This window comes from Apodemus sylvaticus, chromosome 16, assembly GCF_947179515.1.
Source record: "Apodemus sylvaticus chromosome 16, mApoSyl1.1, whole genome shotgun sequence".
In the NCBI taxonomy this organism is placed as follows: domain Eukaryota; kingdom Metazoa; phylum Chordata; class Mammalia; order Rodentia; family Muridae; genus Apodemus; species Apodemus sylvaticus.
Window position 1 is genome coordinate 88,114,138 of NC_067487.1, and position 27,619 is coordinate 88,141,756.

At 37.9% G+C, this 27,619-nt stretch overlaps 1 long non-coding RNA gene and 1 pseudogene across 2 annotated transcripts in view; both read right to left on the bottom strand.

The window, feature by feature from the left end:
• LOC127666768 (uncharacterized) overlaps window positions 1–27,619 on the bottom strand; it is a 48,566-nt gene that overhangs the window by 10,306 nt on the left and 10,641 nt on the right. The window lies entirely within an intron of this gene.
• On the bottom strand, window positions 24,503–27,583 carry LOC127666765 (40S ribosomal protein S15-like; annotated as a pseudogene).

The following is a 27,619-nucleotide window of genomic DNA, read 5'->3' on the forward strand; positions in this document are numbered from 1 at the left end:
TTGACCAGAATTACTTTCTCCTAACAGAAACAAAAAATAGTATTGTTAGTAAATGTATCGTTTCAGTTATAAAACATTTGCTTATATGTGTATACTAAAATGCTAGCCAAAATACCTTCCTGTTATTTTGTTTTGTTTATTTTATGAGACAGGGTGTCTGTGTGTATCTCTGGCTGTTCTAGAACTTGTTCTACAGACCAAGCTGACCTCAAATCCAGAGATCTGCCTATCTCTGCTTTCCCGAGTGCTGGGAAGACTTCCACTTCCACCTAGCCTACCTTACTGTTTCTATGATCAATTTAGCAGCCAGAGAAACCCCTATAAACCTAAATCGTGTTGCTGTTCATATGGAAGCCTAATCTCACTTGGTGAGGGCCTTAAAAAGTCCTTCAGAATTTACCAGTATCTCACTCCCACCTTCTGTCTCTGAGTTCAGCTACTCTATCATTTTCCTGCAACATTCTCATCTATATCCCCGTTGCAGATGCTGCACTTGTGGTACCCTTCACACATTCACATTCACTCCCTCACCAAGCATTCTTAAATGTCACCCTAACTTTAATTATGACTCCCATGTTCTTAGGAAATGTAAACTTTTCCTTTCCACTTAGTATTCTACTACATTTTATTGATTGTGTTTCACTCCTTTACTTCACCTAGAATGCTAGTTCTGAAGGAACATGAATTTTTGTTTATTAAAGCCCCAGGATCTATTATCTATGGCAATAAGTGTTTGACAAGCTAATGGTTGGTTAAAAACAAAACAAAACAAAACAAACAAACAAACAAACAAACCCCAGAAACATCACAGGAAGCAGTCACAATATTGATAATTAAGCAAAATAGTTTAGAATCCTTAAGAGATTCTGAGATGTATATTTGCACCTCAGGGGGAAGAAGACAGAGAGAAAATTAACACAAACTTGCTCATGAGAGGACCTGCTCCATTAACAAGTGAAATGGCCTTTTTTATTCAAAGTCAGAGTAATAATCTCACACATTAACAACAACTAGTCACAGTCCCATTGTCCACTACAGCCTTCAAGTCTGAATAAAGATCAGGAGCACATTGTTCACCATCTTCAGTTTCCCACCCAGAACAAACACAAAGAACAAATTGGTACTCTGGAGAAATTCTTACAAAAGAACTTTTCATTGTGGTACACATGAGTGATAGAGAATACATCAGTCATAACGTCAAAGAATTTCATCTATTCTGCATGGTAACTTACTCAATAAAAAATAACCTTTATAGACTTTTAATGACTATAAGTAAAAAGTAATTAATCATAAGTAAAAAGTAATTAATCATCCTTTATTGATACACAGAAACATACACAACAAACAGAATTCTACTATGTGCAAGCAGTTTATACATCTTCAGAAAGAATTATCATTGAGCTTTTACCAAATCTCAAGTCATTAACAAAACACAAAATCTGACACAAAGACTTAATCAAAATCATTTGTTTTTGTGTTCACAGAGAATAGATTTTGACATGGCTACTCTACAACTGTTTTGAACCCATCTTCTCAAAAACAACATAGCTTCACCTTTTGACATTACAAGTACTAAAAGCATTTGTAAATAGAAGGTAAATTGAAAATCCTGCTCACAGACATACATAACAAAACTGAATGAAGTGGTGAAGCCACTATCAAAATGAAACTAACAAACAAAACAAATCCACATTATAAGTAGTAGTCCTAATACTGAAGAGAACAAACTTAGTAAAGATTATCAAGAAAATAACATATCAGAACAGAACAAAGGAAGCATTTAGTAAATAATGAAATGGAGCCGGAAATGAAGATGGGCAATTATATAACTAATGCTTAAGAAAGAATCCCAAAAATTAAAGCATATAAGATATCTAAGAAATTTTCCTGAACCCACCAATCGAGATGGCTTACCACTAACAGGAAAAATGTAATAGAGAATCACACCAAGAGCGAGATAAAAAAGAGAGTCTAATAAAGTTACCGAACTTCAAGGATAAAGAAAGAAATCTGCCAATACTCAGGCAGAAGTAGGTCGCCTACAAAGGGAAAAAAAAAAAGTCAGGCTGGTCCCAGACTTCCCTATAGTAACCCTATAGGCCAATAGATAGGGGAACAGTCTGTTGTGTTTTAAGGAAAAAGAAGTGTAGCTCCAATTCTGACTTTTAATTTAAATATTAAAATATTGTCAGACAAAACATCCTTTCACTTGAAAGCCATGAATAGTACTTCAAAGCTAAGAATGCTGAGAATATTGCCTTCATGCAACCGCTCTCAGAAAAGATACTTGATAAATATAATAGACTGAAGTGTATTAAAGCTTCGGCTTTTCAGTAACAACAGGTTACTGTACAGGTCAAGTACAAACAGGAAAGGACCATCATTCTAAAATGCACTCAATTTCACGTTTTAGCTTATTTGAAATCAGCATCCATATTACAACTGATGATGTCATGGTTTGACAACATTTATCCATGTTAGCAGTTTATTACATGTTGGCTTTATTAAAGGAAAATAAAACATTAAAACATTGATGGTATCCTAAACAAAATGAAATAAAGTATTTTTGTAAGATGAGAAGAACAATGAGAGCAAATTAAAAAGTAATTTTAAAAGATGATAAAAAACCAGGCAGAAACACAAGCAAAAACAACAAAAAATGACTAATATTACAGAAGTAAACCCACATTATGTGAACCAGTAAAAGCATTTTAAATTGGGTCCCCCCCCCCAAAAAAAACGAAAAAACAAAAAAAACTAATCCTGATCCATCTACATGGATCCATCTACAGGGTCTACATGAGACAAACCTAAAAAGGTGACTTTAAGAAGTTAAAAGTAAAGGTTAGACAAAAAAAAAGTATCAGGCTGATATAAACATTTTTGAAACTCATTAAAGAAAAAAAACAATGAAACATTGAGAGCCAAAAGACAGAGTTACTTTTTCTAGTGATCAAACTCCAGCCAGACATCGTGACCAACACCTCTAATCCCAGACTTCTAGAAGGTAGAAGCAAATAGATTCAGAGTTCAAGGCCAGCCAGGGATACAACATGGTAAAACTTCCAACATTTTTTAAGACCCACAATCTAAGTCCTTTCAACTGATCATAAATTAAAATTAAGTACTGAGCATTCAATTAAATGTTAGAAAATAAAAAGGCTAAAAAACAGAATAAAGGAATTTCAAGATGTCTTAAATTACTTAGAGAACAGATGCCTCCATAATTTTAACTCTCACTGGAGCTGAAGCCAGTGAGAAGTCTAGGCAGGTAAGGGTGTTTTGTTGCTAAACTTTGGGACTTGAGTTCAAAACCGAGAACTGATTTCCACTACACATGTGCCCATGGTACATATTAGCTCACATACACACAAACCTATGCAAAATAAATGTGTAATTAAAAGCAACATGTGACAGCACACACCTTGAATCCCAGTGCTCTGGAGGCATAAGTAGGTTGATCTCTTTGGGGCCATCTCAGTCTAACAAAGGAAATACCAGGCCAGCCAAGCCTACATAGTTAAGACTCAGTGTTTCAAAACAATAAAGGAGCTATATTTGATGGCTCAATATTTGAGATGGCTCAATATTTGAGAGCACTGGTTTTTCTTCCATAGGACCCAGGTTCCATTCCCAGCACCCACACGGTTGTCTGTAGTTCCAGTTTCCAGAGAATCTGACACTCTCACACAGGCATACATGCAGGGGGAAAAAATCTAGGTGAGGTGGTACACACCCTTGATCCTAGCACTCAGGAGGAAGAGACAGGTAGATCTCTGAGTTAGAAGCCAGCCTGGTCTTGAGTAAATTCCAGGACAGCCAGAACAACTCAGAGAAATCCTGTCTCAAAAAAATAAGTGTTGTTTTTTTTTTTTAAGTTAAAGTTCATCATTAGCTACATAGTGGGTTGAAAGTCAGTCTGAGCTATATGAGACCCTATTTCATATATTGATAAATAGAAAATACAAATATCAACTTATTTCCCCATCAATTTGATATTGTAAGGGTGGAGTGTTTACTGAATCATGAGAGCTAGAAGTTCAGATCATAGTCACCCACATAACAAGCCAGGTATCTTGCACACACATGTAACTTACCCCAGCTTCAAAAGAATCACTGAAGCTTACTGACTTACACCCTGGCCAAAAAAACATGAGCTCTAAGTCCAAGGCCTTTTTGGAATAAGTGTGGTCTCGTTAGAGGAGTGTGTCGCTAGGGGTTTGGCTTTGAAGTTTCAAATGCTCAAACAAGACTCAGTGTTTTTCTCTTTCTGCTGCCTGCCAATCCACATGTAGAACTCTCAACAACACTTAACACTATGTCTACATGCCTGCCTGCAAACATGCGTCCCAACATGACAATAGATTAAACAAGCTCCAATTAAATGCTTTTTTTTTTTATAAATAGTTGCCATGGTAATGGTATTTCTTCACAGCAACAGAAAACTGACACAGGCATACAATGACAGACACACACGTGCGCACACACACACACCCCTCTTTAAAAATTCTGTGAGTAAACAGTGTGTAAGAGCATCTGATGCGCAAACATGAGAACCGATGTTTAAGTCCCCAACACCAACAAAAAAGCCAGGCAAGAGCCAAATGTATCTGAAACCTGAGTGTGGAGTAGAGACAGATAGGTCTAAGAAGCAAGCTGGCCAGATAGCCTAGGCAAAAGAAGAGATTTGTTGGGCTGGGTAGCACACATCTTTAATTGTAGCACGGCAAAGACAGGCAGGTAGCTATTTGTAAAAATCTAGACCAACTTGATTTGCACAGAAAGTTTCAGCTAAGTGAGGGCTACACGGTGAGAACCTGTCCCCTCCCATCATAAGAAAGAGAGAGGGTGAGGGAGGGAGGGAGGGAGGGAAGAGAACAAAAGAAAAAAAAGAGAAAGAAAAAGAAAAAGAAAAAAACCTCTTCATGCCTGTGGTACATTTTCACTTTGCTATTTGGTCCTTGTGCTGATTAAGTTTTTTAAAAAAAATATTTTAAAACTTTCTTTCTTTAAGGACTGTCTTAAAGTTTGGTTTGATACTGCAATTTTTTGAGGAAAATATTTGCTTTGATTCACACAGTTTGAAGGCATAACATCCATTAAGATTTAAAAAAAAAAAGTCAGTGGCAAGAATCTAAGGTGAGGATGACACAGTGGGAAGAATCTAAGGCAACTGGTCATACATACAGTGTCTACCACAGTCAAGAAATAGAACAGAGAAACATTAATGCTATAGTTCCTACAATTCTTTAATAAAATTTTTATTCACAGTATTTCCTTCTATACTTAAACTTTTTACAGTCTATGTTCCTGAGCTTTTCAAGCATGTTCTCTTCCATAATTTTATTAAAGTACATTTTATATATGTTTGTGCTTCACTTTCAACTTTTCCTTTACATAAACCATAAATTTTTTTTTTTGAGACAATGTTACTGAATACTCTTGGCTAGCTTGAACCTTGAAATGTAGACCATTTCCTTCTGCCTTTCAAGTGCTGGTTAACTTACAAACTTGTAAGAACTCATTGGGGGATTGAGATATATACGCTGCTTTGAAATTTTTTCTTTATTTGTATTTAATTTTAACTTGAACTATTTATATCCTGTACAGACAGATACTACGCTTTCCTATCTAAAAGAGCACACTGTTAACTGAAATATTGCCTACAAATGTAGTCTCCTCATTAATATTGGCATTGTAATTTTTTTGTCTTCCTTACAGCCCTTCCCTTATATTAATGTTTTTGTAGACTACAGGATCCATTTAACTCATTTACAATAAATACTGTTTTTCAAATGTTGACTATTTTTATTAACAAATGAAGTATTTTGGAAAGCATTAATTCATTAAAATAATTTAGTTCTGTGGGTATACTTAAAATACTATATTTTACTAAAGATTGTTTGCTTAAATTATTTATGTTTACTTGTGTCCACCTGTGAACATGCAACTTTGAGTGTGTGGAGGTCAGAGGACAACTTGTGGAAGTTAGTTCCCTCCTTCTACCATGAAGGTTCGAACAAGCTATGATTTAAACACTATAAGGCTTGGTGACAAGTAAGTGCCTTTATCTACTGATCCATTGGTCCCTCAAATAGCATTTCACATATCTTTAACTACTTTTAAGTTATTGGCCTTTGATTCAAATCCAATTCTTCTCTAATTGTCCTCTTTAAGTTTCCAACCTCTCTGTGGTTTTTATTTTATTTTATTTATTTATTTATTTATTTTTTTTTGGTTTTTTTGAGACAAGGTTTCTCTGTATAGCCCTGGCTGTCCTGGAAGTCATTTTGTAGACCAGGCTGGCCTTGAACTCAGAAATCCGCCTGCCTCTGCCTCCCAGAGTGCTGGGATTATAGGCGTGCGCCACCACTGCCCCGCTATTCTCTGTGTTCTAAAAAGAGGTTTTGACCCTAGATCTTCTTTACAAATCTACCTTAGACCTATCACTTCTTTCCCAATAACCCAACAGAAACCTCACTAAGATATATCTGATTCTCCTTTAACCACTATCTCTCTAAAATATGTCCTGAGCTTATACACTAAACTGATACTGAGTTTAACTTTCTACATGTTTTAAAAAAGACATTTAAAATTTTTATATGTAAGAGTGTTTTGCCTGCATGTATGTCGGAATAACACATGCTTATCTGGTACCAGAGGAGCCCAGAAAACGGTGTCAGATCCCTTGGGACCAGACTTACAGACAATTGTGAGCTATCCTGTATGTAGGTGGTACTGAGAATGAGGCTAAGTCATCTGGAAGAACAGCCAGTGCTCTGAACAACTGAGCCATCTCTCCAGTCTCTTAAAAAAAAACCTTATTTTTATGATGTTTAATTATGGGAATGGAGTGAGAGGTGTAAGTGCAAGTCCCCAGAGAGTCTAGAAGAAACCATCAAATCCCCTCAATCTAGACTTACAGGCAATTATAAGCCATCTCATGTGGGTGTTGGCAAACTGAATTCCAGTCCTCTGAAATAGTAAGCACTCATAACTGCTGAGCCAAGTATCCAGTCCCTAATTTTCCAATCCTAGTTTAAAATAGGAATGAGTGCACGTATTCAAAGTCAGGGAGACTCTAGATAGACTTCCCAAGTATTTCCTGTTTCCAACTCTACAAAACGTATGTGACCTGCTCCAGCTTTACAATCAATCCTACAACTATAATTACAACTTTTTTTGTTGGTGGTGGTATTGTTTTTGTTTTTTGGACTTGGTTTTTTTGAGACAGGGTTTCTCTGTATAGCCCTGACTGTCCTGGAACTCACTCTGTAGACCAGGCTGGCCTCGAACTCAGAAATCCACCTGCCTCTGCCTCCCAGAGTGCTGGGATTACAGGCGTGCGCCACACCGCCCGGCTTATAATTAACTCAACTTATATGTAATTTCTCTACTACTTCTTTCTACTCAATACTGATAAGGAATTCAACTTTCTATTACACAGTTACAATTTCACTATAAGAACCTTTATTTAGATATTGAACACTAAACATCCTCTAAGGCCTTAAAAATCATCTGTTTCAGATTAAAACTATAAAACTCTTTGTCTTTCTGGGATATGCTTTAATAGTCTAGGTAGGTGGAACCTGTGGAGGCTAACACCTTGGGAAAGAAAAGATGACTTACCTACAAGTTTTGAACTCATTTACCTAACTTGAATGAATACCCAGTATTTCTGGAGTATTACAAGGGTGAGTAAAATAAACTAGCTATAGGAATCACAATGTAACTTCACAAGCAATACATAAAAACTTGCACAATTTAAAAACCAATTCTTACAGTTATCTCTCCAAGTGATAGCTGTAGTAACTGAAGAAATCACTAAGTAATTAATTCTGTGTTCAATAATGACTTTACAAATATTAACAAAGAGGAAGAATGGCTCAGCAGTAAAGAGCAGCAAGTGCCTTATTCTGACCCCTGTGGATGGGCAAACACACAAAAATATAAACATTTTAAAATGTATTTGTATTATTCTTATTTATGTACATGACCAAGACATGTATATGCAGGTATCCAAGGAGGAGAGAGGAAGGTGCCAGATCTCTTAGGACTGAGTTACAGACAGTTCTGAACTGCCTGGCCCTGGTGCTGGAGTGCAAAAGAAGCAAGCCTTCTTAATTATTTAGTCATCTCCCTAGCCCCATAAAAATAAATCTTGGGGGAAAAACAAATATTGACTAATTCTCATGAAAAGTCTCTATTCTTGTCCTAAACGGTTTCCACATTCTACATATTTAATCTTCCTGAGTCTCATATACTAACTACACAACCATCTTTCTTGTTTCAGATGAACTGATCATACTTAAACTGATCATAGCTAAATAAAGCTTCCAACACAGGCATTGATTAGAATCCCATCTTAAATTTTCTCAAAAAAAAAAAAAAAAAAAAAAAAAAAACACTTCCAGTTCCCTCCTGTGTCAACCATTCCTTCTCCACTAAATTCAATCTCAATATTAAATATGCTAACAATTCTGCAATTTTACCAAAACAAAAATGAAACACCCTAACTTCAGGTGCTTCCTTTTGCCCTTTGAGGTACAATTTAAACAGTTGTTTTCATTTCCTATACTCACTTTCCTTTCATTCTCCCAAGCTCAGACCAAGCTTTGGCCCACTTCACTGAAACTGCCACCCTCAAAGTAACATTCATCTCCAGTGGCAACCTCACCCTACCTTACCTGACCTCTATGTGAAACTTCCTTTGCTTTTCTGTGACTCTTAAAAAACTAGTGCACAAAGATTTAAGTTCTTTGTATCTACTACTTATTTCCTTATTGAACCATTTAGCCTCAAGAGGAGAGAGAGAGAGAGAGAGAGAGAGAGAGAGAGAGAGAGAGAGAGAGAGTAAAAGCCAACATTCACCCCACTAATACCAAGACCCCATGTGCCCCAGGCAATGTAAGTCCCTCTGCCCACTTCAGAGCTTCTGTGCTGGTTCTTCTCTCCACCAAGAAAGCTAGTCCCTCAGACAATCAACATGCTACCCCCAACCCATCCACATCACCAATCTTCTCACTCATCACTAATAGGTTAGAATTCCTAACTTAGGGCTGGAGAGATGGCTCAGTGGTTAAGAGCACTGACTGCTCTTCCAAAGGTCCTGAGTTCAAATCCCAGCAACCACATGGTGACTCACAACCACTCGTAACGAGATCTGACGCCCTCTTCTGGAGTGTTTGAAAACAGCTAGTGTACTTACATATAATAATAAATAAATCTTTAAAACAAAAGAATTTCTAACTTAATTGTCTAGCTCATTATCTCTCTTATGCTAGCAAGAATTTTATGCTGTTCATTCTTTGACTTACTTTATGTTGCTATTCTTAGAAGTATGCACTCAAATTATTTGGTAAATTTGGAATTAAATCTAAAGCTTTCATTTTATATATCAGAAGTTTAATGCTAGCAAGTCAAAATTTTACATGATCCTATGACTTAAAATATTGAGACTATAACCAGGGCAAGCCCTCTTGGCCTACATAGGAAAAAGAGATAATTTCACTACTGTTTTTCAAACTTTTATTTTTGCAGGTGGGGAGGGGGATCCCACGAGTAAATTTCTCTTCAACTGCAACAGATAGTCTTTTGTTGCTAGAGTAGCTACCTCTGGGTGGGTGGGGGGGGGGCAAATGATTATCAGGATTTTAAAAAAAAACTAGGGAAAACAAATGTTAAAACTCCACTGGGTTTCTAAAATAACACTAATGCTTTAAGACGGGGCCAAGTCACTATTCAAAAGTAAAGTAGATTTGTTAATGTGAGGAATTAATAAGAAAGAACAAATATAACAAGAAACCCAATCAAGAAATATTTTCTTTTGGGGGAGTCGGTTTTTTTCAAGACAGAGTTTCTCTGTATAGCCCTGGCTGTCCTGGCACTCACTCAGTAGACCAGGCTGGCCTCGAACTCAGAAATCCACCTGCCTCTGCCTTCCAAGTGCTGGGATTGAAGGTGTGCGCCATCACCACCATATTTTCTTAATTTCTTAAATCAATTAGTGTCTCTCTCTCTCTCTGTGTGTGTGTGTGTGTGTGTGTGTGTGTGAGTGAATGCCACTAGAAAAGGAATTTTTTGCAGTATAAAGTGCATACTACATGAGTCCTTTTCCTTTTTCACAATTTCACAAATTGAGTTCATTCCTAACCATACATCTAAATAACCTAAGCATATGATTTTCCTTTCCTAATTTTTTGTTTTTCAAGATAGGGTTTCTCTGTGTATCCCAGTCTGTCCTAGAACTTGGCCTGTAAAGCAGGCTGTCCTTGAACTCAGAAATCTGTCTGCTTCTGCCTTACCACCACCCAGTAACAGATTTTTATTAATGTAAAAGAAAGAGAGAGAGAGAGAGCGAGCAAAACACAAAACAAAAAAAAAAAAAAACAAAAAAACAGGGCTAGAGAAATGGCTCAGAGGTTAAGAGCACTGACTGCTCTTGCAGAGGTCCTGAGTTCAATTCCCAGCAACCACTGTGGCTCACAACCATCTGTTATGGGATCCAATGCCCCTTTCTGGTGTGTCTGAAGACAGCTACAGCGTACTTATATAAAAAACAGACATACAAACTTTTTGCTCAAATGAAGTACTTGGCAGGTCTTCTTTATGAGTTGCCAGCATCGCAGCTCTTAGTAAAGGGTTATTTGAACACAGGGATAAGGAAGCATTACAACTTAAGTGACTCCAGGCTACAGTATGAATACACCAAATAAAAGGATGGTTTGTATTATGGGTAAATAGAACAGGACAATTTGGGAGTTCATCCTAATATTCAGAAAGGTGTACAATTTAAAACTCAAAAATAGTCTTCTCTGCAATTGTCCATTAACTTTCACATATTGAGGTTTATTTCAGGTAAATGCAACATCTGAAAGCAATGTGATGCTTCAGACTATTACATGATTCCGATCTTAGTTCAGAATCCCAGCACTCAATGTAACACCCGGGTGTGCAGTATACTCCTGCAATCTCTGTACAAATAGAATCAGTAGAATCCCTGTAGTTGCTGGGCAACTTTTCTAGCTAATCATAATCAGCAAGTTCCAGGTTCAGTGGAAAATACCATCTTAAAAATAAAAAAAAAATAGTAGAAAAAAATTTTAAAAGCTGGATATAGTGGTACATGCCTTTAATCCCAGCACTTGGTTCACTGAGGCAGCTGGGACTCTTGAGTTCAAGACTAGGCTGGTTTACAACAAAGAAATGAAGGTCCAGGTCAGTAGGGGCTACAGAGAATTCCTGCCTCCTCTAAAAAAAGGAGGAGGAGGAAAAGAATCAACAAAAAAAGAAAGTGGGAGAGAAAATTAGAATTAGGAGTACTGGGTACTCTATCAGGGAACCTAGGTTGAATCCCAACACATGGCTGCTTACAACTATAATTTAATCCAGAGGATACCTTTTTTTCTGGCTCTTAGGCAGGAGGCAGAGGAGTAGTTCATAGAGGCACACAAGCAGGCAAAACACTCACACATACAGAATAAAAGTAAACAGTTAAAAAGTAAAATGAACTAAGCATAGTGGATTGCACCTTTAATGCTATCCCTCAGGAGGCCTAGAAAAGTGGATCTATCTCTGAGTTCAAAGCCAAATGGTGCTTGAACATACTGAGTTCAGGACAGTTAGGGCTACTAAGTGAGACATTGTCTTCTTCTTTTTTTTTTTTTAAGTGGGGTTGGGGTGTGCTAAATAAAGTATTAAGTGACAGATGAAGATATTTAACCTGACACTGAAATCTGCCTATACATACATGCACATAAACACGTACACCGAAACACTTGGTTCTTTACTATGCCCTCAGATAACTTGATTCTAAAACATCTTTAGAGATGTTTAAGGGTGTTGTGCTGTTAATAACTTTATTGTTATGTTAATAATAAGTCATTGTGCTTCAAATCCCAGGAATTATTCTTTCATCTGCCCATATTGTCTCAGTATAATCTGCCCAATATGAAGTCTTTCAAGCTACCAGTACAGTGATGGTTAATTATTTGCTTGCTTTTACTATGACAAGGTGTTCTAAATATTTCCAGCCCTGGACTTATAGTCATTGCTCTAGGTAGTACTGTTTTTTTCAGTGGGGAAAAAAATCAATATATTGTTGTACTTTGTAACCTATTCTCTTGAAATTGTTTTTTTTTCTTTTTTGGGGGAGGGTGGGGAAGAAGGGGGAGGAAGGGTATGTGTATTGGGTGTTTTGCCTGCTTTTGTGTCTGTTCACCAAAAGCCTGCATTGCCCATAGAGGGCAGAAGAGGACATCAGATCCTCTGAAATTGGAGTCACACAATTGTTATATCCTATGTAGGTGCTGGGAACCAAAACCAGGTTCTCTGCAAGAGTAACAAGTGCTCTTAACCACTAAACCATTTCTCCAGCAAATTTATTTCTTCTCTTTATTCCAGTCAATATAAAACACCCAGCTAACTAATAAGACAGCTTTGCACAAAACTAATCTACCCCATTCTAATAAAGACTATCCCAGATTAAGGAGGTAGAAAAATAAAAGGCAAAACTCAGAAGAAAATACTTTAACTTGGAAAGACAAAGTAAAGCTTCTTTTCTTCCTGAAGCCATCATGCCATCCAGACTAAGGAAGATCCAAAAATTACCACAATTTAAAACTCAGATAAGCGTTGTTAGGTGCACTTAATATGGATACTAAAGATCAAGCTTCAACTTGCAAACATGCGCATTAAAAAATTGAATCAGTTAACAAACAAATTATTTCATTATTAAAGTGGCATGAGACATTTGGTGTTCTCCCAAAGAATCTAGGTTCTGTTCCCAGCACCCATTTCAAGGTTGTTCACAAAAGTCTGTAACTCCAGCTCCAGAGAATCTGACACCATCTTTTTTGGCATGTAAGACATCTGCACCCATGTGGTGTACATAGACATAACCAAAAATAAATCTTTCCCAAAAAATGTCTTATGCAATCTGACACAATCCAGGTATCCAGAGGGGACAGGTAAAGTGACAATACTAAACAGCCAGACACAAATACAATAAAGTGCCAGATTTAATGGTATATGCCTTTAATTCCAGCCCTTGAGACACAGAGACAGAGGCAGACAAAGGCTGATGATGTCTATGTGTTCCAGACCAGCCACCTAAGGATAGTTAAACCCTGTTTTAAATTTAAAAAAAAAAAAAAGGAAAAAAATTAAATCCTGGCCCCCAAGAGTATTTAGTATCCATTCCTTTATTATTTTCCTTACATTTCTTTAACTGTATAGTTCGCTGAAGTATATAAACACTGTGTCTGGTTAATCTTATTATATAATTTTTAAATTTTATTTGCAATATTTTATCATACAAATCATGTACTATAATAAAATCATAAAATTAAAAAATAGTTGGGCATATCATTATATATACATGCCATAATATTCAGTAAAGATGCCATTTAAAATAAATATAAAGAATGAACGTTTTCAATCTAAGTCTTGACCAAAGTCTAGTGGCCTAAAAGTTTAAGGGTTGCTTAACTTGGATTTTAATTCTATTCAACTGTCATTTTATAATAAGAGATATAGTAGGGTTTTTTTTTATTTGTTTTGGTTTTTGAGACAGGGTCTCTTTATATAGCCATGGCTGTCATGAAACTCCCTATGTCAATCAGGCTGGCCTCAAACTCAGAGATCCTTCTGCCTCTGCCTGTCAAGTGCTGGAATTAAAGAAAGGCATGTGCCACCATCCCTGGCCCTCTTTTTTAAAGAGTTATTTATTTTACACACACACACACACACACACACACACACACACACACACACACACACACACAGTTGCTGTCTTCAGACATACCAGAAGAGGGCATCAAGATCCCTATTACAGATGGTTGTGAGCCACAATGTAGTTGTTGGGAATTGAACTCAGGACCTCTGGAAGAGCAGTCAGTGCTCTTAACTGCTGAGCCATTTCTCCAGCCCTCTCTTGGACACTTAAAAAGAGATTTAAAGAATTAAGTAGGCAGGTCTAGGACAGAGTACTTGCCTAGGAAGCACAAAGTCTTCTGTAACAATGCACAATAAATACATAGTAAATAACAGTTTCTTCAGTCATAGCACCAACAAGCATTTGGTATTACATTGCTAGTGCTTGGAAAAACAAACAAACAAACAAACAAACATCTCCAGATTTACCAAGACTTGTTTATGCCTCTAATAGTCACCTATTATACAACTCTCATCTTACAGGGGAATATCTCTTGCTGATCTTCAAAGCATGACAGCAGAGATGGCTTCAGTATGTTGACACACAAGTAAAAATAGAACAGATTTCAGGGACTCAAAATGAAAAAGGCAGAGGAAGAATATAACAAAACCACAAAATGGAGATGACTCTTCACATAATTTGCATTTAAAGTGCTGAATAACTCAACTGTACCTTTTAAATAAGTTTTACTAAAAGTAACACCTATTACTGATATTTCAACAATATAGAGTTCAGAATTGCTTGTCAATACAACTTTTACTTTTACTTTTAATTACATTATTTTTATGTGTGCTTGTACATGTGCAGCATACCACAGTCAGAGGACAACTTGCAGGAATAGTCTCTCCTCCTATCATCAAGTAGGTTCAGGGGATCAAACTCAAATCATCAGATATAGTTACAAATGCCTTTACCTGCTAAGTCATCTCATTAGTTCAACACAATTTAGTTTTTATAAATTGATTTTATACGATTAATCTGAAGACTAATTTTAACTCTCATGGATGCTTTCTACTTTCTCAAAGGCTTTACATGAATTTTTTATACTAATTCAATAAACACTAAATATTAATAATGCTAGTTCACAATAAGTATATATACTAAATACATGAATTAGACAGCCAATCATGCTCAGGTCCCACTGTTCATCATAGATGAATTGCTGCAGTAAGTTTTCATATGTAAAGCTTGCAGTTTTGACAAGAACCAAAGTGAATACAATGAGGAAGATAAGGAAGCAGAGGTGAAGGAGAAGGAGAAACAAAAATGTCTGAGGGAGGGCTGGAGAGATGGCTCAGCAGTTAAGAGCACCGACTACTCTTCCACAGGTCCTGAGCTCAATTCCCAGCAACCACACGGTGGTTCACAACCATCTGTAATGAAATCTGATGCCCTTTTCTGGTGTGTCTGAAGAGAGTGACAGTGTACTCACATACATAAAATAAATAAATCTTTAAAAAAGAAGATTTAAAAAAGAATGTTTGAGGAAAAAAAAACACTGAGAATGCTAATTTGACTAGAAATTCTATTATCCAAACGATTGCTTAGGTGGTGGAGAGATGGTTCAGTGTTAATAGCACTAACTGACCTTTCAAATAACCACAATTCAATTCCCAGCACCCATAACTAGCTATGTAATTCCAGTACCAGAGAATCTGATGACCACTTTTGGACTCCAAGAGTGAATATAAAACTTATTTACAATATAATGTGCCAGTAGCCCAAAACAAGTATTCCTTTTCTAACATCCCCAAAAGAGATTAAAATTAAACGGATTCTTTTAAATGACATTTTGTTCTGTTCTGTTTTGTTTTGTTTTGTTTTGTTTTTCAAGACAGGGTTTCTCTGTACCTGAAACTGGAAATCCACCTGCCTCTACCTCCCAAGTGCTAGGATTAAAGGCATGCACCACCACTGTCAAGCAAAATTAAACAGATTCTTATCACTACAATTCATTTAGCAAATATTTACTTAGTATCTACAATATGCCAAGTTCTACAAATACATTGTAATAAAATGTAGTAGTTATTAATGCTGCTGTTAACAGCTAAGGTTATCTTACTGGGCCTCAACATAATTGTGACTAGGTGTGTGGCTAACATAACACTGTAACTAGATGGAATTAACACCGTAAAACTCACAATGCATCAAAATCATTTGTAGTCAAGAGTATTTAAATTACTGTGCAGGAGCTTCCAGAAAGCTCTACCAACATTTCAGATGATGGTTACTCTGTTACTCAGTAATATCATGGATTAGAGATGCTTGCCAACTTTAACAAATAAAGAATCCCCTGTGTTTGAAGCCATTGAGATCTTAAGGTTATTTGAGGTTTCTCAAAACTTTTGGTTTTTTGTTTGTTTGTTTGTTTTTTGTTTTTTTGTTTTTATTTTTTGTTTTTTTGAGATAGGTTTTTTCCGTGTAGCCCTGGCTGTCCTGAAACTCTGTAGACCAGGCTGGCCAGGAACTCAGAAATCTGCCTGCCTCTGCCTCCCAAGTGCTGGGATTAAAGGTGTGCACCACCACAACCACCACCACCACCACCACCACCCAGCTTGCCTTTTTGATTTTTAAAGTTTGTAAGTCCCACACCCTTTCCTGAGCATTTATAAGTAGTTACCAATTGCTGGAGGAGGGTTTCATGAAGTTCCACCCCCTCTCTGAGGATTCATAGGCAGTTAGTGGTTGCTGGAGAATGGTGAGACATTTTCTTCAGTGGTGTAACCACTGGTAAGATATCTATGCTCCTGTAAGTAACACTGGTACATACATACAAATATACATACATACATACATACATACATACATACAGATAATACAAGGTGCTGAAGAGATGACTCTGCAGTTAAAAATGCAGGCTGTTCTTCCAAAGGATCCTGGTTCAATTCCCAGAACTTCCGAGGCAGCTCACAATTGTCTGTAACTTCAGTTCCAGGGTACCCAACACCCCCACAGAGACATATATGCAGTAAAAGTACAATGCAAGGCAGAAGCAGGTGAATCTCTTTAGTTTGAGGACAGTCTGGTCTACAAGAGCGAGTTCCATGACAGCCACAGATACACCTAGTGTCAGTTAATTAACTAATTAATTAATTTTAAGAAGGCTCAACACAAGGCTATGTGAAAGTTACAAGGTTACCTATGACTAGGTATCTGACTTCTGACTGGTTAAGACACCCTAATACATCATTCTATTTAATTTTTAGAAAATGGTCATTCAGCTGGGCAGTGGTGGCACAAGCCTTGAATCACAGCACTTGGGAGGCAGAGGCAGGTAGATTTCTCAGTTCGAGGCCAGCCTGGTCTACACAGTTAGTTCCAGGACAGCCAGGGCTACACAGAGAAACCCTATCTCGAAAAAAACAAAAAGAAAGAAAGAAAGAAAATGATCATTCAAACCCACAGAAAACTTTCTAAATTCTGTTCAATTAACTTAGTGATTGATTATTCCCTTCCTGTTCTTGGTACAACCTTATTATATATAGCAATGTCATATTTTTTAAAGCAATGTCTTAAAGTAATTCCAAGTACTTTGAAAGTAAATAAACCCAAGTTAAGGAACATAGATACAAAGCTACAAATACAATCTTTTGGGAGTGGTGGCTCATGTCTGAAATCCTAGAACTGGAGAGGGTAAGGCAGACAGGAAGATAGGAAAGACTTCAAGAACAATCTAGGCTACATGGTGTTTTTTTTGTTTGTTTGTTTGTTTGGTTTTGGTTTTTTGTTTGTTTGTTTTTTTGAAACAACAAACAGGGTTTCTCTGTATAGCCCTGGCTGTCCTGGAGCTTACTCTGTAGACCAGGCTGGCCTTGATCTCAGAAATCCGCCTGCCTCTGCCTCCCAGAGAACTGGAATTACAGGCGTGCGCTGCTGCCACCACCACCACAGGGCTCTACATAGTGTTTCTAAAGGTCACTTTTATAGGTGGGAAATTTTGCTCAGTTGTTAAAGAGTACTAGCTGCTCTTGCAGAGGACCCAGGTTCTGTTCCTACCACCCACATGGGCTGCACACAATCATTTAATGCAAGCAAACCAAACACTTGTAAATATCAAGTAAATTTTTAAAGGGTTCTGGGGGCTGGAAAAGTAGTTCATCAATTAAGAGTCCAGGCTACTCCTCCTGAGGACCCAGGTTTGATTGCCAGCACCCACTTGACAGTTCAGAACCATCTCCAATCCCAGACGATCTGAGCCTTCTTCAGGCCTCAGCAGCACCAGACATGCCTATGGTACACGTACATGCAGGCACCCACACACCAGAGCATAATTTTGTTTCGACACCTTTTGCTTTGTTTCAAGACAGGATGTCTCTGTGTAGCCCTGGCATTCCTAATACTCACTCTGTAGATCAAGCTGGCTTCAAACTCAGATTTTCCTGCCTCTGCCTTCTGAGTGCTAGGATTAAGACATGTGCCACAACCACCCAATTTATTTGGGTCCTTATGGCAGGTTAGGTATACAGCTTTCTGTCTTCTGGGGAAGTGGGGAGTTTAAGAGACTCCAAAACATGATACTTAAATTGTTGCCACAAGAGAGAAATAACAGGAAAGCAATAAGCAAGTGGTTTTCAAAAACTATCTTTTGGTCTCTCCACCAAAAGCATGTGGACTGTGATTGTTTCGAACAGATATTTATGTTAAACTAATAGAAATTCATGAAGCTTTCCATATTTTTACGGATTTGTATTCAGCTATAATGAAAAATGAAATTATGGATTTCACAGGAAAAATAGAGAAAATTAAAGTATATTGAGTTAACCCAGACACAGAAAGATAAATAGTACACTTTCATATGTAAATCTTAGTTTCTAGTTGTTAAATATGTGAATTTAAATGAAAGCAAGATGAGAGGCAATAGGAAACAGATATGAAAGCAGATGGACTGATGGGAATAGACAGGTTGATAGAGATATGGGTAAGAATCAGCCAAAACTAAGTATATATTAAAAATGCTGTAAGGAAACCTATTACTTTAGGAGCTAATTTTTAAATTAATACTTTTAAAACAGTATGTCACAGATCATATTGGTGCCAGTAGAGCCCAGAAGAGGGCATCAGGTCTCCTTGAACAGGAGTTACAGACAGTTGTAAGCCTCCCTCCCCTACCATGGGTACTGGAAATGTGGAGTCCTCTATGTAAGTACCTTTAACTATTGAGTCATTTCTCCCATCCTTTTTAAGTAATATTTTCTTAAACATGTGGACAATATTGATAAAAGTAAATGGTTTTCAGACTGCAGTTTTTATCCAAACACATCCACATATCTCTAGACTACAAAAAATAATTGGTTTACAAGAATATGGATTAGTTTAAGCCTTTGGCCAATTCTTTGGGGGGGGGGAAGTGGGGGAGGAAAAGAGGGAGGGATGGAGGGATAAAAAGAAAAGAAAAGCTAAACTCATCTTGGCAAAGCTGAATATGGCAGCAAATCTCAAACTGGGGTAGTGGTGGTGCACGCCTGTAATCCCAGCACTCTGGGAGGCAGAGGCAGGCAGATTTCTGAGTTTGAGGCCAGTCTGGTCTACAGAGTGAGTTCCAGGACAGCCAGGGCTATACAGAGAAGAAACCCTGTCACAAAAAAACCAAAACTAAAACAAAACAAAACAAAACAAAACAAAACAAAACAAAACAAAAAACAAAAAACAAAAAAACAAAACCAAAACCAAAAACAAAAAAGAAAAGAACGAAATCTCAAACTGCATTTACTGCCAAGGATCTATAAAGCAGTTATATATTATCTAACTGACCTACTTAAAGTAAACTTAGCGTAAACATCTTCTTGAAATGAAGTCTTAGGATACTTAGGTATCACTTAGTAACAAAGGATACTTTCAAGAGCTTAGTGTTCTGCATTGGCTGGTGATCCATCTCCACAACCTAAGTGTGCTAGACCACTTTTAAGTATCCCCAAGCAAGGGTTGGGACAGGATTTTGCTTTTATTCTCCTGGAAAAAAATAAAAACAAACCCCTGCCCAACTCGCACTTGTGTGTATGTGTGTGTGTGTGTGTGTGTGTGTGTGTGTGTGTGTGTAGCAGAGAAAAACAAAACATCCAGCTGATGTTCCTTTTCAACTAGTGTCCCAAAAGGAAAAACTTTCTCCTCCACACTGTCTTAAATACCCTTCAACGCAAAGACCCTCCTTCCTGCTTACTTATGTTCACTGCCTGTGGGCTGATTACTTGCTCACTGCCTCTTGACCTCGCACTGACTTTGGTTCTTGGAGTAAAGGAGTGTGATAGTGCTGAGATACACCACCACAAAGTCTTTTCAGTAAATATCAAAGTCTTTGGGGATTCACAGTATGATCAAATATCCTGCAACGCTCAAGTGCTGTGGGCCATTTCAACTTTACTGTTTTGTCTCACCCCTAGATGCCACAGCAATAGTTTACCCAACTCTCTCTACTATACTATTTTATAGCAATTACAAAGATTGACTGCCTTCTTTACTAAACAAAAGCATTTTTACTAGTGTCTAATAAACCCAATATTTAAAGACAATTCAAATAAGAAAACTACTTTGAAAAAGAACTAATTCTTAGGACAATTTTCTAATTGTCATTCTAGTAATAAAGGACAGATAGGCAAGTAGACAGATGTTCAATATAATATAAAGATAACTAATTTAGAAAACTCTCAATGGAGTTAAATTTTACCTAAAAGTAGGCTGGAAAAAAGGCTCAGTGGTTAAGAGTACATGCTGCTCTTCGAGAACCTGTGTTTAGTTCCCAGCACCCTTGTAAGGTGGTAATTCCACCAATTTCAGCTAAAGAGGATCAGACACTCTCTTCTGGCCTCTGCAGGTATGTATACCAGGCAAACACATATATATGAGTACACATAAATACATTTTATACACATACACACAAATAAAAACAGCTGGAGGGAGGATGTGGGGGTGGCATACTCCTTTAATCCCAGTGATAGGGAAGCAGAGTCAGATGCATTTCTGTGACTTAAGGCCAGTCTGGTGTACAGAGATAGCTCCTGGACAGTCAGGTTTACACAAACAAACCCTGTCTTGAAAAAAACAAAAACAAAAACAGTAATAGCTAGAAGTGGTGGCATACACCTTTAATCCTGACAATTGGGAAGAAGCCGGATCTCTGACTTTGAGGTCAGCATGGTCTACAAAAGAAAGTTCCAGGACAGCCAGGCTACACAGAAACCCTGTCTTGAAAACCAAAATAGATAAAAATATGAAAAAGCTGGAGATGCTTTAGCTGTTGGCAGCACTTGCTGTTTTTACAAAGGAACCCAGACTGGTTCCCAGGACTAACATGGTGGCTTTTAGGACATCTGCAACTTCAGTTCTAAGGGATCCAATGCCTTCTGACCTCTGCTAGCACCAGGTATGAATGTAGCACATAAAACATATGTGGAGCCGGGCAGTAGTGGCGCACGTCTTTAATCCCAGCACTTGGGAGGCAGAGGCAGACGGATTTTTGGGCCAGCCTGGTCTACAGAGTGAGTTCCAGGACAGCCAGGGCTACACAGAGAAACCCTGCCTCAGAAAAAAAAAAAACAAAAAACAAAAAACAAAAACAAAAAACCCATACATGGAGGCAAAACCACCCATTAACACTCACACACATTGGGCTGGGGAGATGGCTAAGATTTAAGAGCACTGTCTGCTCTTCCACAGGACCTGACTTCAATTCCCAGTACCCACAAGGCAGTTTGAAACTGTCTATAACTCCAGTTCCAAGGATCCAACACCCTTACACAAACATACATGCAGGCAAAACATCAACACACATAAAATAAAAAATAAACACACATTAAACAAACAAATCAAAAACATTATAATAAAAATAAATCTTCTTTGAAAATTTTATCTATAACATTTTGAAGTAATAAAGGATTCATAGAATATTTCACTTTGGGCATTGTTAATTCTCCAATTTAAACTATTTATAAAAATATGCACCCAGGGACTGAAGAAATCATTTAATTAAATTAGAGGATTAATGTTATCTACTCAAACCACTATAAAATAACCACATTATCTTCAGAGTATTGTCTTACCCTTCCTACAGAAAAAAAATAACTTTTTATCTAGCTCATTTTAAAAATGAAATTATGAAAGAACCATTTTAAAGGAAACCAGTCAGAATACCTCCCTTTTTGCTCCAATGTTATTTATTACTTGACCCATAGGGTCTATACTGTAATTTAAAAAAGACAATAGTCTCCAAGGGCCCCCTGGAATGATACACACAGTACGTGAAAAGTATTCTAGTTGGAGGAAGGCTGAGAAGAAAAGGGAGTATACCAATCAAGACGGAGATGGGTAGGGCATATGTTTCAGGTATTTTGGCTTTTGATTGTTGTTGTTTCCCCTGTTTTCATTTTTATACAGAGTTTCCTAGCTGTCCTAACATGCCATATGTGCCTGGCAGAGTTTGATCTCTAGACCCATAGTAGAAGAAATGAACACATGTAAGCTTATATGTAAGCGTATGTGTATGTGCCCTTACACACACATTCATACCCACACCATATACACAATAAACAAAACTTTTAATAAGAAATTAGAAATGAGGACTGGGGTGATTGCAGAGTATGTAAAAGTGCTTTTTTTCTGCCAACTCAAGGACCTAAGTGCAATAAATTAAAAAAAAAAAGCAGGGCATGGCCATGTATGCTTGTAACCCACACATAGAGAAAAGACAGAAACAAGCACATATTAATGGAGCTCACTAGCCTAGCTGAGACCTTAATCTTCAGGTTTAGTAAGAGACCCTGTCTCAAGGGCTGATACATAAACCAGACAGCGATAAAGAAAATGCCTGATGAGTCTCCTATGCTGCACGGGCCTGTACCTCCATGCACATATTACATATGCAAGTACAGGCATACAAATGAGTGGTAGGGATGGGGAGGGGGGAGGGAGACAAAAGGAAAGGGGAAGGGAAAAAAGAAAAAGGGAAGAAAGCAAATTTAAAACGATTGCCAAAATGAAAAATTAAATGGTCAGTCTAAATAATAAAACAGGCATAGATGAAAACCAAGCTACTAATCTGGAAAATAAAGGGGAGGATGAAGTGGAAATATCTGGTTTCTTTAACAACTCAGTTGTGTCGTGTTTTTTTCTTTTCTGCAAGCTGTCGTGTGAGAGAACATGCATGTGCTGTTTTGCTGAAAACAGACACTTCAGAGGGTACATGATGTTTAGAAAGGTCATAAATAGAACCCCACAATGAGGACACTCTTGCACTGCTACACGCCCGCAATGCTTTCTCAGTCTTAGAAACACACAAAAGAACTTCTCGTGGTATTCCAGCTCATTCTGGCCACTTTCCTGACTTGTGCCATTCGGCAGAGTCTTGCTGTTTCTGCTGGATCATGCTGCCACTACTGATTCATGTTTGGTACCTGCTATTGAAATGGACTGCTGATATCCTAACATCGAAGAATGGAATCGTCACAAGGAATTACTTCTGAACAGTCCACAACACCCTTTCCTATTATCCTATTTTCCCCATCCCCTGGTTGATGGGTTAGAAGAAAGGTTGAAACATTTAAGAACCCTAGATAAAGTAGATTTTGAAAAATCTAAGCCTTCAGAAGGAAGTCTATATGGGTAAAAAGAGCAACATTTAAATTTTGTCAAGCCTTCACAATCATGTGACCCAACTCTTCAATCCCTGGAAAACTGTCAACACACAGTTTATCCCAAAGTATAAAATAAAATATCAGGCTGTGAGGTAGTCACACCTGCCTTTAATCCCAGCACTCAGGAGGCAGAGACAGGCAGATCTCTGTGAGTTTGAGAACAGCTTGGCCTACAGCAAGGCTGTTACAAAAACTCTGTCTTGAGATAGATAGATAGATAGATAGATAGATAGATAGATAGATAGATAGATAGATAGATAGATAGACAGAGAGACAGACAGAAATATACAAACTCAGAATATAAGTATGTATATTCCACTTAGTTCCAACTAAGTGGAAGAAAAGATAGAACTCTTCCCTTATAAAATTCTAGGAGTTAGCAGATATCCCTCTTCCCAAGTGGAGCTTCATAGTGTTTCCAGTATGTGAGTACAGAGAAAACTGAGTGGGACAAGGTGACACAGAGCTATAGTCTCAGCAGTTGGATGGCTGGGGCAGAAATAGCACAAGTTTTGAAGGCAACATGGAATATAAACAAGTCCCAGATCAGGATTGCCTATATAGACAGACCCATTTCAAAAATCAAAGAAGGGAACATGATGGTGGTGGCACACACACCTTTAATACCAGCACTTAGGAGGCAGAGGTAGGCTGATCTCAAAGTCAGTCTGATCTACAGGGCAATTCCAAAACAGCCAGGGTTACACAGAGAAACCCTGTCACAAAAACAAAACAAAAGATCAAAACTTTAAATTCAGTCTCTTTAAAATATCCAAAACTCCCTCTAAAACTTCAAAATGCCTCAACTGTAGGCTCACATAAAAATAAAAAAATAAGTTACATACTTTAAGAGGTCAGAATCAGGGCAGTTACAAATCAAATCAAAGTTCAAACGTATAAAGAGTCACTGCCTAATGTCTGGGACCCACTGAGGATCCACTACGCTTTAAGGGTCCTTGGCAGCAGCATTTATCCAGCTCTGTCTTCCTCAGGACATGCAGCTTTTCTTGTAGGCTCAGACTGGCTCCACTTCATAGCTGCTGCTATCCTGGTCATCTCACAGTACAGGCATCTCCAAAATGTTGGCATGTCCACTACAACTGTGCTGCACTGTCACCAATACCCTCATAGTTTTTTTCTTCAGGGACTTGAACCCTGCCACATAGTGTGAAACCTCAATTTCTCTCCATGATCTATCTCTACAATCCTAGGTATTCTGAGGATGTATCTAGCTCCCACTACGACTGAGTGCCAGATCTGCCAGCAGCAGAAACAAACACTAAGTCCAATGTGACACTATTCCCCTGGGTGACCAGCCAGCAACTAAGTGGCAGGTTGACTACACTGCACCATTTACATTGTGGAAAGGGCAATGTTTTGTCCTTGCTGAAATACAACATATTCTGGTTTTCAATTTGCCTTCCTGCATATAAAACTTCTGCCAAAACTAAACCCACGGAATTATAGAATATTTTATCCAACACTATGATATTCCACATAGCATTACTTCTGACCAAGAAGCTCACTTCACAGCCAGAGAGGTGCAGGCCATCTCATATAATTCACTGCTTCTTACTATGTTTGTCACTATCCTGAACAGCTAGACTGTTAAAAAAAAATGGGATGGCCTCTTAAAGACATGCCTATAGGACCAGAGTTCTCCTGAAGGTGATATATGCTTTGACTATATGCATAGTTTTTCTTAAAGTTAGGATTCATGGGTCTAAAATTAAAGTGTAAACCTGTGATGATTCATCTTGGTTATCAACTGATTACATCTGAAATAAAAACACAAATAGCTGGACATGCCTGTGAGGAATTTTTCGTGATCATTTTAAGTGGGAAGATCCACCTTAAATCTTATGCCCCACATAAAAGGACACATAAGGAGTGTTTGTTTTCTGCTTTTTGTCTGCTTGACTTCATTGAACTTCATCTAACCTGTTTTAGACCCATTCCTTCATTGGAATTAAAATACATTCTTCAGGATTCCAACAAAGACTAAAGACCAGCCACTCTCTTGGAATCCTATACTCCAGTACCAGGTTGGAACTGCTGTGACATCTAGTCTCATAAACTGAATAACTACTAGGATTTCTGGCCTTTCCATTAGGAATCAGCCACTGTTGAACTATTTGAATGAATCACCACCTGTAAGCCAGTCTTTCTTTTTTTTCCCCTCCAGGGATTAAACATGAGTATTTGCCTCAGCCACTTGAGGATGAAGCAGGAGTAGGTGGCACTAATACCAGGCCAGCTGTGCTTAAAAGGCATATAGGTATTGGAGAACTCACACAAGTAGTGGCATGTCAGCTCTGTTTAATTTCCATCTGGTTGAAGGTATAAGCCCACCATGCTGCATACCATCTGGTAGGATGATCATGTTCCTCAGGTAGATCTTCACCACCTCAGGCTTCTCCATGGGTAGCACCTCCTACATGGTCTTTCTCAAATGCTTGAATAATGTAAGTACTGCTTCCACTGCCTCTAGAAAGCACTGTACAACTGCATCTGCTACTCATAGAACATGCCCAGTAATTGGTCCAGATCCATACCACGGCAGGCAAATTTGCAGAAGATCCACTTCTCCATTTCAGCCATCTTGGTGGCTGCTCAGAAACACTGGCTGCATCTTTACTGTTATCTTGAACTTCCTGTAAGCTATTCTTAATAACAAATGTTAACTACATTCTAGTAGATGATATAGATCATGGAAGAACCTATTTATTCCTAAGAAAGGAAGCATATTGCAAATAGTATCTGCTGTTCAGCTTTACTGAAAACTTATACTCTTCAAAAATAAATAAAGCTGCCAGGCAGGGGTGGCACACGCCTGTAATCCCAGCACTTGGGAGGCAGAGGCAGGCGGATTTCTGAGGTCGAGGCCAGCCTGGTCTACAGAGTGAGTTCCAGGACAGCCAGGGCTATACAGATAAACCCTGTCTTGAAAAAACCAAAAATATAAATAAATGAATGAATAAATAAAGCTAATAAAAATTAAGACAGGACTTGCTGATGTGGTGCACATCTTTAATCCCAGCAATCAAGAAGCAGAGAGACAGGTAGATTTCTTTCCTGATATACATGGTGAGCTGTAGGCCAGCTAAGGCTATATAGTGAGGACCTGTCCCAAAAAATAATAAAGCAACCATATATGTGGGTACAGACAAAAAAGAAATGAAAGAAGAGTCTTAAAATTTTTGCATATATATTAACAGCTGCACTAATCACAAGAAAAGAAGTGGAAAGAAGCCAGGGCATAATAGCACATGTCTTTAATCCCAGCACTCAGGAGACAGAGGCAGGTGAGTCTGTAAGTTCAAGGCCAGCCGGATTACAAAGCAAGTTCCAAAACAGTCAAGGCTACACAGAGAAAGCCTGTTTGGAAAAGGCCAAAAACAAAAACAGGAAACAAAATGTAGACTAGGAGCCAGCTAGATGGCTAAATGGACATCAGTTTGATACTAAAGACTAGCATAGTAGGAGAAAAGAGACTCCATCCAGCAAATTGCCCCTCTGACCCCCACAAGCATACCATGACATATGTGCCCAAACACACACAAACAAAAATTTAATTTAAAATTAAAGGTTTAAAATGGCTACAATAAGAGGCTGGGGAGATGGCTCAGAGGTTAAGAGCACTGACTACTCTTCCAGAGCTCCTGAGTTCAATTCCCAGCAACCACATGGTGGCTCACAACCATTTGTATATGGGATCCCAAGCCCTCTTCTAGTGTCTGAAGCCAGGGACAGTATACTCATAAACATGAATTTAAATGGCTACAAGAATAAACATGTTTTGACAATCAAAGAAACAAAAATATCTTCTGTGTAGTAGCACAAGCCTATAACCCTAGCACATGGGAAGCAGAAACAGGAGGATCAGAGGTTCAAGGTCATCCTTGGCTACCATAGACTGGGAAGGAGAGAAAGAAAAGAACTACAAAAGATTTTCTATGATTGCACCACTCCATATTCCCACCAATAATATATAAAAGATTTTCTTAGTATCTTTGCCAACAACTGGTGACTATGTCTACTCACATCTTATTTTTAGCTATTCTAATAGTTAACATAGTAATATATTATTGTGCTTTCAATTTGTATTTTCCCTAATGTCTACTGACTAATGACTACTGATACCAAACATCTTTTCATTTGCTTATGTGCCATCTGTGTATCCATCCTTCTTTAGTGAAAGGTCTGTCTTTTGTTTGTTTCCTAAGTGACTGGTTTTTACTGTATAGTTCAGTTTCTTACACATTGGTTTTTGCCAAACATA